Source organism: Mus musculus, chromosome 2 (genome assembly GCF_000001635.26).
Source record: "Mus musculus strain C57BL/6J chromosome 2, GRCm38.p6 C57BL/6J".
In the NCBI taxonomy this organism is placed as follows: domain Eukaryota; kingdom Metazoa; phylum Chordata; class Mammalia; order Rodentia; family Muridae; genus Mus; species Mus musculus.
Window position 1 is genome coordinate 172568882 of NC_000068.7, and position 7784 is coordinate 172576665.

The 7784-nt window shown below is 48.8% G+C and overlaps 1 long non-coding RNA gene across 1 annotated transcript; it reads right to left on the bottom strand.

Annotated features, from left to right (window-relative positions):
- Positions 1–4265: 4265 nt before the first annotated feature.
- Positions 4266–6814, bottom strand: Gm35982. The gene is made up of 3 exons (XR_375347.3): positions 6749–6814; positions 6315–6501; positions 4266–4821 (listed from the first exon to the last, which is right to left on the bottom strand). It is a non-coding gene; the product is annotated as a predicted gene, 35982 (long non-coding RNA).
- Positions 6815–7784: the final 970 nt, after the last annotated feature.

Below are 7784 nucleotides of genomic sequence, written 5' to 3' on the forward strand. Positions count from 1 at the left end.
TTCTCCTCACAGAGCTCAGGGTCATGTCCACGCTGGACTCTCCCAGATGTCCCTGCCTCTCCTCTACCACACCCAGCAACCAAGTCTTCCTTTTTCTTTTCTTTTGCTCATTCAGTAACACACACCTGTGATCATAGCACTTGGAAATAGAAACAGGACGATTGGGAGTTCAAGATCAGCCTGGGCTATGTGAGACCTTGTCTCAACAAACAAACAAACATACGAAAAAACAAAGTCAAGACCAAATGATGCAGGTTAGGTGTGGGACTCGTGGCTGCTCAGGGTCTATTTGAGGTCATCAGCCTTCCAGGCTGGGCACTAAGTGGCAGAGGACTCTCCAAGACAGTCAGAGCTGCTGGGGTTCAGGACTTAGAGGGGAAGCGCCCAACAGGACTCTGGGGATGTGGTCAGTGTAGACTTCTAGAAAGAAGGGACATTTCCCCAAGCCCCAAATGGCAATTGTACCCAGGTACAAAATCCAGGGCTCTGGGGCTGAAGTAGCTGGTGAGTGGAACAGACAAGACACATGAGGCCACATCCCCTCATAGAGCTTAATGACTTGGTAGAGGGCTTGGATTTTTTTTTTTCCCACCTGCAATGGCTTTAAGTAGAGCAGGGTTCTTTGCTGCTGCTGTTGTTGTTGTTATTGTTATAGTTCTTTTTCGTTGTTGTTGTTATTGTTGTCGTTGTTTTTCAAGACAGGGTTTCTCTGTATAGCCCTGGCTGTCCTGGAACTCACTTTGTAGACCAGACTGGCCTCAAACTCAGAAATCTGCCTGCCTCTGCCTTCCAAGTGCTGGGATTAAAGGCGTGCACCACCATGCCTGGCATTGTTATAGTTCTTATTGTCTTGTTTTAATTGTCTTGTACATACCAGTCAAGAGTTTTCCCCATTGAGCTTTAACCATAGTTCTCCTCCTCTTCCTCCTCCCCCTCCTCTTCCCTCCTCCTCCTCCTCCCCCTCTCCCCTTCTTTCTCTTCCTCCTCCTCCTCTTCTTCCTCTTCCTTCTTCTCCTTTCCTCTTCTTTGTTTATAGAAAAGATCTCACTAAGTTGCCCAGGCTAGCTCTGTAGCCCAGGCTAGCTCTGTAGCCTAGGAAAGACTTGAACTTTTCCTTCCTCCTGCTTCAGCCTCCAGGATGGCTGGGGTGAGCGATCTGTACCGTGAAGCTCAGCCCAAAGCAAGCTTAGCTTGCACTTATTTATTGTTAGTAAGACTCGAGCCCAGGCCCTGTGCTGCCATCGAACCCGGAACACTGAACTATACCCCAGCCCCTAATTTAGCATCTAAGCTGGTGATTCCAGTTGCTGAGGAGGAAACGGGTTGTGTTGACCACAAGGAAGCTGTCAGTCATTTGAAGAGATGGGGGGTGGGGTGGGGTGGGGTAGGGAGAGAGCATAGTGCCTGGTGTGTTTTGTTGGTAGAGTTGAGGGTCCCACTGCCAGGTTGGGTGTGAGACACCGTTAACACCTTCCAAGCAGTTGTAAACAAAATACATTGGCTTCTGGAATTTGGCTCCAAGGGATGACTGAGGGAGGCCGCCCTGATCTACGCTCCTTCTAGCAAAATGTCCACCCCACTTCCAGGATGGAAAACTTTGTGTGTGGGTGGGGGGAGGGGTGGCAGGCTGAAGGGCAGTTTCTTCAAAATGCAGAAAATGGTGATATCAGTGAATCCTTATTCGCTAGGCCTCTTTTTCCTCAGGGGGTGCCCTCAAGGATGGAGTCAGGCCTGAGGTGGGGCCTTACATCCTCACACCTGCCCTAAAGGCCCCTTCTCCATGAGCTCTCAGGGAGTGACTTACAGAGGATTGTCCCTTCAGGATGGACAAGGCTGTTCCTATGTTGGCATCAGAGCAGAGCAGCTGGGATCACCCATGAGAGACACTCACCAGACCCTACCTTCCCTTTGTTCCCTTACAGAAGGAGGAGGGGGTCCTGTCAGACTGTCACCTGAGATTCCAGCCACCTCCCCTTACTCCCACCACCCTGTCATCCTGCCCCGGATGTATGTGCTTTGAGAAGGCTCTAGAGCGGTGGGAGAAAGGCTGCCTAAAGGGAGAGTCCATCCATGGTAGTGGTTCTCAACCTTTGGGTCTTCATTCCTTTGGGGGTCAAACAATCCTTTCACAAGGGTGGCCTAAGGCCATCTGCATACCAGATACTTACATTATGATTCATCCCAGTAGCAAAAGTACAGTTACAAAAATAATTTTATGGTTGGGGATCACCACCACTACAGCATGAGGAACTGTATTAAGGGGTCCCGGCCTTAGCAAGGTTGAGACCCACTGGTCTATGCAGCTCTCGTGAGTTTCTGCCCATGCTGGTGGCTTTTCCGTGATATGGCTACTAGACATCAGATTCCTGCAAGGAGTCCCAGTAGGCTAACTGGCTTCCTGAGCTGGACTCGGAGTTGTCATTGTCCTCTTCCTGTAGGATGATTCCTTTACTGGCCAGTGTTGACAGAAGCACCTGGGAGACCTCTGCACATGCCTCTGGTGGCTGTCCTGATTAATTAATGGGAAAGCTTAATCTTAATGGGACCATTCCTAGGAATGGGATTCAGGACTATATAAAGTAGAGAAAGCAAGCTGACTCAGTGGGCATTAATTAATCCCCCTTCCTTCCTTCCTTCCTTTTTTTCCTTCCATCCATCCATCCTTCCTTCCTTCCTTTATTTATTTTTTTTTTAAGATTTATCTATTATATGTAAGCACACTATAGCTGTCCTCAGACAGCACCAGAAGAGGGCATCAGATTTCATTAAGGATGGTTGTGAGCTACCATGTAGTTGCTGGGAATCGAACTCAGGACCTCTGGAAGAGCAGCCAGTGCTCCCTTAACTGCTGAGCCACCTCTCTAGCCCCCTTTCTTTTTTCAAGACAGGATTTCTTTGAATAGCCCTGGTTGTCCTTGAACTCACTCTGTAGACCATGCTGTGCTCCAACTCATAGATCTGCCCAGCTTAATCCGTTTCTTGACTGTGGAGACCCTGTGGCCGGCTTCTTCCAGCTCTTGCTGCTGCTTTGGCTTCCTTGCTGAGGTGGACTGTGTAAGGCTATTCTTCCTTAAGCTACTTCTGCCTGGACATTTTATGTCCAGCAACAGGAAAAGAAACTAAGGCAATACCCCAGGAAAAGTCATGTGACCAAGTGACTCAGAGTCAGAGACTTAGGAACATAGAACAGTGCATCTCTAGGTGATATTTGGGAACATCCAGGAGCTTTTTGCTTGCTGTAGCCCAGGGTATGTGTCAGGGAGCGTCTCACTCAGGTGTGGAGATACCCCACTGTGGACATGGTTCTAACAAAGAACATGAAGGCCACCTGCAACCACCGCCTCCCCCAGCCATCACACAAGCTCTACAGAGGGAGAAACAATTCTAAAAATACAGAAAAATTAACCTGCGAGGGCTGCGGATGTAGCCGCTGGGTGGGTGGAACCCTTGTCCAGCATGCTTGAAGCCCTAGGTTCCATCACCATGAGTGTGTGTAGGCAATACTCAAACCGTTGCGATGCCACCCTTGGCCAGGTGGTTGTCATTTTTCCTCTGGTATATGTTAGCTCATAATTCAAAAAGGACTTGGAGACAAGTGCAGGGAGTCTACATCTGTCATCCTCGGGCTCAAAATATCAAAGCAGAGAATCAAGATCAAGCTGGGTGGCAGCTGTGCTGGTTCACGCCTTTAATCCCAGCACGAGGGAGGCAGAGGCAGGCAAATCTCTACAAGTTCGAGCCCAGCCTGGTCTACAAAGTGAGTTCCAGGACATCTAGGACTACACAGAAAAAACACTGCCTCAAAAATCAAAACCAAACTCGCAAACCAGGCTCAAAGACTCCCCTGTGCACACAGCAGTTCGATACTGGTCTGGACTGCAGGAGACGTGGTTCTCACACTGGGGAAGGAAACTAGGGAAGGGAAGTTCTTTGAGCTTGAGGCTTCCTGGGTTGCAGAGTGGAGCCCCATCTTAATAAAGTTGGAGGAGACCTTTTTCTTCAGTAATATAGTTGCTTATAAGTTGCCCATGCTCCTGTAGGAACCCTAAGGAAACTCACTGGGTCATTTAAAAAATAAAAAAAAAAAGGAAGTAGGAGAGAAGAGACTAGTTGGGAAGAAGAAGAGTAGGAGAAGGGGACAAGAAAGGACTGTAGGTGAACATAATCCAAACACACTATATGCATGCATGAAAACGGCATGATGAAGCCCCTCGTGTATGATTAATATGCAATGATAAAGAAACCACAGAGACAGAGCTGGATTCTGAGGTAGAGCTAGGTCTGTAAGAGATGTTGAGTGACAGCCCTTTATAGGAAGGAAGTCCCCTGTGATGGTGATGGCTGGCTCCAGCTGAGGCAGGAGACTGGCCTTGACCACAGGGGCATCCTAATGTGACTGAGGAGCAGAAGTTTACAGGAATGCTTGCAGGTCAACGTCACTGGTGGACTGTGGCTTGCGTGGACTGCTGTGGTTCCTTCCTGCCTCCTTTCTCCATCAGGGTGCCTTGTGAGTTAGTGGCTTGCGTAGGGCTGGGTGGACAGTCCTCTCTTGGTTGCTCTGCCCTTTAGGAGACACCAGGTAGAGTGGGAGGTGGCCCTGAGCCCGAGGCAGGCTCCTTCCCTTCTGTTGCTTCATCATTTAGGCACAGGAATCCTGATTTCCTATGGGCAGAGTCATTGTCCTCACTCCTTAAGGTTCCTTTCCCACAAGAATAAAAAGTTTAAGGCAGGAGCTGCCAGGGAGTTAAGCAAATCTTCCAACAGCCAGAATGTTCCCCGCTCCTTGGTCACCATTTTCTGTGTCCACTGCTCTGCCAAACTCTGCTGGAACAGAAAGGCTGAAGGTATAACAGCCAATTCCTTTTTAACTTTCCCTTTTTATTTTATTTATTTAGCTTATTTATTTATTCAAGATAAGGTTTCCGGGATGTCCTGAACCTACTCTGTAGACCAGGCTAGCCTCAAACTCAGAGATCCACCTGCCTCTGCTACTGCCTCTGCCTCTGCCTCCTGAGTGCTAGGATGCCATCACTACCCCAGGTTTACATTTTTTGTTTTTTTAATTATGTATCTTTGTGTGTGTGTGTGTGTGTGTGTGTGTGTGTGTATGTGTGTGTTTGTGTAGGGTTGTGGCATTCGAGTGCAGGTGCCCTCAGAGGCCAGAGGACCAGGATCCCTCGGAGCTGACAATACAAGTGGTTATGAACCACCCAGCATGGGTGCTAGGAGTCAAACTCAGGTCTTCTACAAATGCACCAAGGGCTCTTACTCACGGAGCCATCTCTCTAGGACCCTTATACGTTTTTGACAATATATTGCATATCACAAGCCTCAGTTATCCCTCCTTCTACCATCTGTCAATTTATACCTCTATGCATTTACCCATGATTTATCTGTCTATCCACCCACTGTTTATATGCCCATCCATCCACCTATCTATCCATTTATACCCTCATTTATCTATCTACTCACTCACCTAACCATAACCCACCTATTTTCCATCCATCCATCCATCCATCCATCCATCCCATTCACCCCCACACACATATATACATACATTCATCCAAATTACTCACCTACCTGTCCATCCATCCATCCATCCATCCATCCAAATCACCCATCTACCATTCATCCATCCATCCATTCACCATGTACCCACCCACCCATCCATCCATCCATCCATCCATCCACCCATCCACCCATCCATCCATCCACCTATCCACCCGTCCATCCATCTATCCATCCATCCACCCATTCATCCATCCATCCACCTATCCACCCATCCATCCATCCATCCACCCATTCATCCATCTATCCATCCATCCACCCATCTATCCATCCATCCACCCATCCATCCATCCATCTATCCATCCATCCACCCATTCATCCATCTATCCATCCATCCATCCATCCATCCACCTATCCATCCATCCACCCATTCATCCATCCATCCACCCATTCATCCATCCATCCATCTATCCATCCATCCACCCACCCACCCATCCATCCATCCATCCACCCACCCACCCACCCATCCATCCATCCATCCATCCATCCACCCATTCATCCATCTATCCATCCATCTATCCATCCATCCACCCATCCACCCCTATCTCTTCACTCACCATGCTACTAATCCTATGATATGTATCAAAAGTCTGTTTTCTGGTCCTGTCCCATGGAGCCTGTTGATGTCAGATGTCCCACACACGCACAGTCAACTACCTGATGGGATTTGTGTATGTGAGAACTAGAGAGTCCATAGAAATGCTGCTGCTTCCCTAGATCTCACAACAGAGAACGGGACGACATACCCAGTAGCTGGGAAAACAGTTTCTCATGTTCATTTCTGCCTGGGCAGAGCTTCTGGCACCTATGACATCACGGCCACGAGCTGGGTCCTTCCACGGGCGTCATAACTGCCTGCACTTGGGGATGCCGAGCACAGCTCTATCGATTGTCTGAGATGCATGGCGGCAGGGCAGTATTTTCCAACCACACCTGTTACAGGGAGGAAGAGGAATGTCCAAGGCAGCTTGGAAAGGACACCGGAAGATACTGAGGTGCCTGCCTTGACTCAGTTTCCCCATCTGCCCTGTAAGGTTTCCCCTGCTCATTTTGGAAGTATTGGAGTAATGCTAACTCCGAGAAATGGACCAGGGAATCTGCAGGGATATTTGTCCTGGGCCCACTTTCTAAAATGTGGCCTATCCCAGCTCGCCTACCTGTTGTGGACTCTAATCTATACCTGGCTGCAGGAAGTCTCAGCTGAAGGAGGGGGTTCTATGTTCTTCAGAGTTATGATGGGGCATGTGGAGGAAGTTGAGTGGATGAGTGCCATCAATGCTTTGATAAAGTCCCAGTTGTCACAAGGGTTGACATCACACCAAGGAAATAGATTGTGACATAGCACACCCTTGCTTTTTACTGATATAGCAGCTATTCACTGTGTCCTTAACATGGGGGCAGGCATGGACTGTCAATGCTAATAGAGATGGGTCCCCCACTCGAAGGCAGCGTAAGCTCACATGAGGGCAGCAGGCATGGACATATTTATGCTATCCTCTAGTCTATGGTAGGAAGCTCAGATGACACAGGTGGCACATGGACTGGACAGATCCTCCAGCGCTAACTCTCAGGCACCCCTCTCCTTGTGAGAGTCTCATACGTCTTCACTAGTTAGGGCTACATGGCAATCACACATGTATCCTGTTCCTCTGTTGGTGGCTCCAGACCAGCTCACATAGCAGCTTGTTTTGCGAGGTGTCTCCTTTCTCGATCTTCCAATGCCATCAGTGGCCTCCCATATTTCCAGGCTGACCCCTGAGCTGTATTTCTTCCTGGGAGACCCTACCACAGACAGCCTGTGCAGCCTGGAGCTCTTGTAGACACTCTGAGTCCCCTCTAGGAATGACACCCATGATGAGGGTGAGAGGAGCCAGCCTTGCACAAGGTGCTCCCGGAAGAAAGACCAGAGGGGACCCAGGGAAGGATGAGATCTGAGGGCTGGAAGGACTGGAGACAGCACCCGATAAGCCAGTCTTTGAAAGGAGCCACAGGAAGCCACTGGGCGTTATAAGTGAGAACATGGTTGCATTTCAATGGTTAGGGTTTAAACTGTATTTACTTATTGGTGTGTGTGTGTGTGTGTAAGTGCACACACACCATAGCATGATTGTGGAGGTCAAAGAACAACTTTGTGGATCCAGTTCTCTCCTTTCATGGATTCCAGGGATCAGACTAAGGTAGGATTTGTGCAGTCAATCCTTTATTCACTGAGCCAA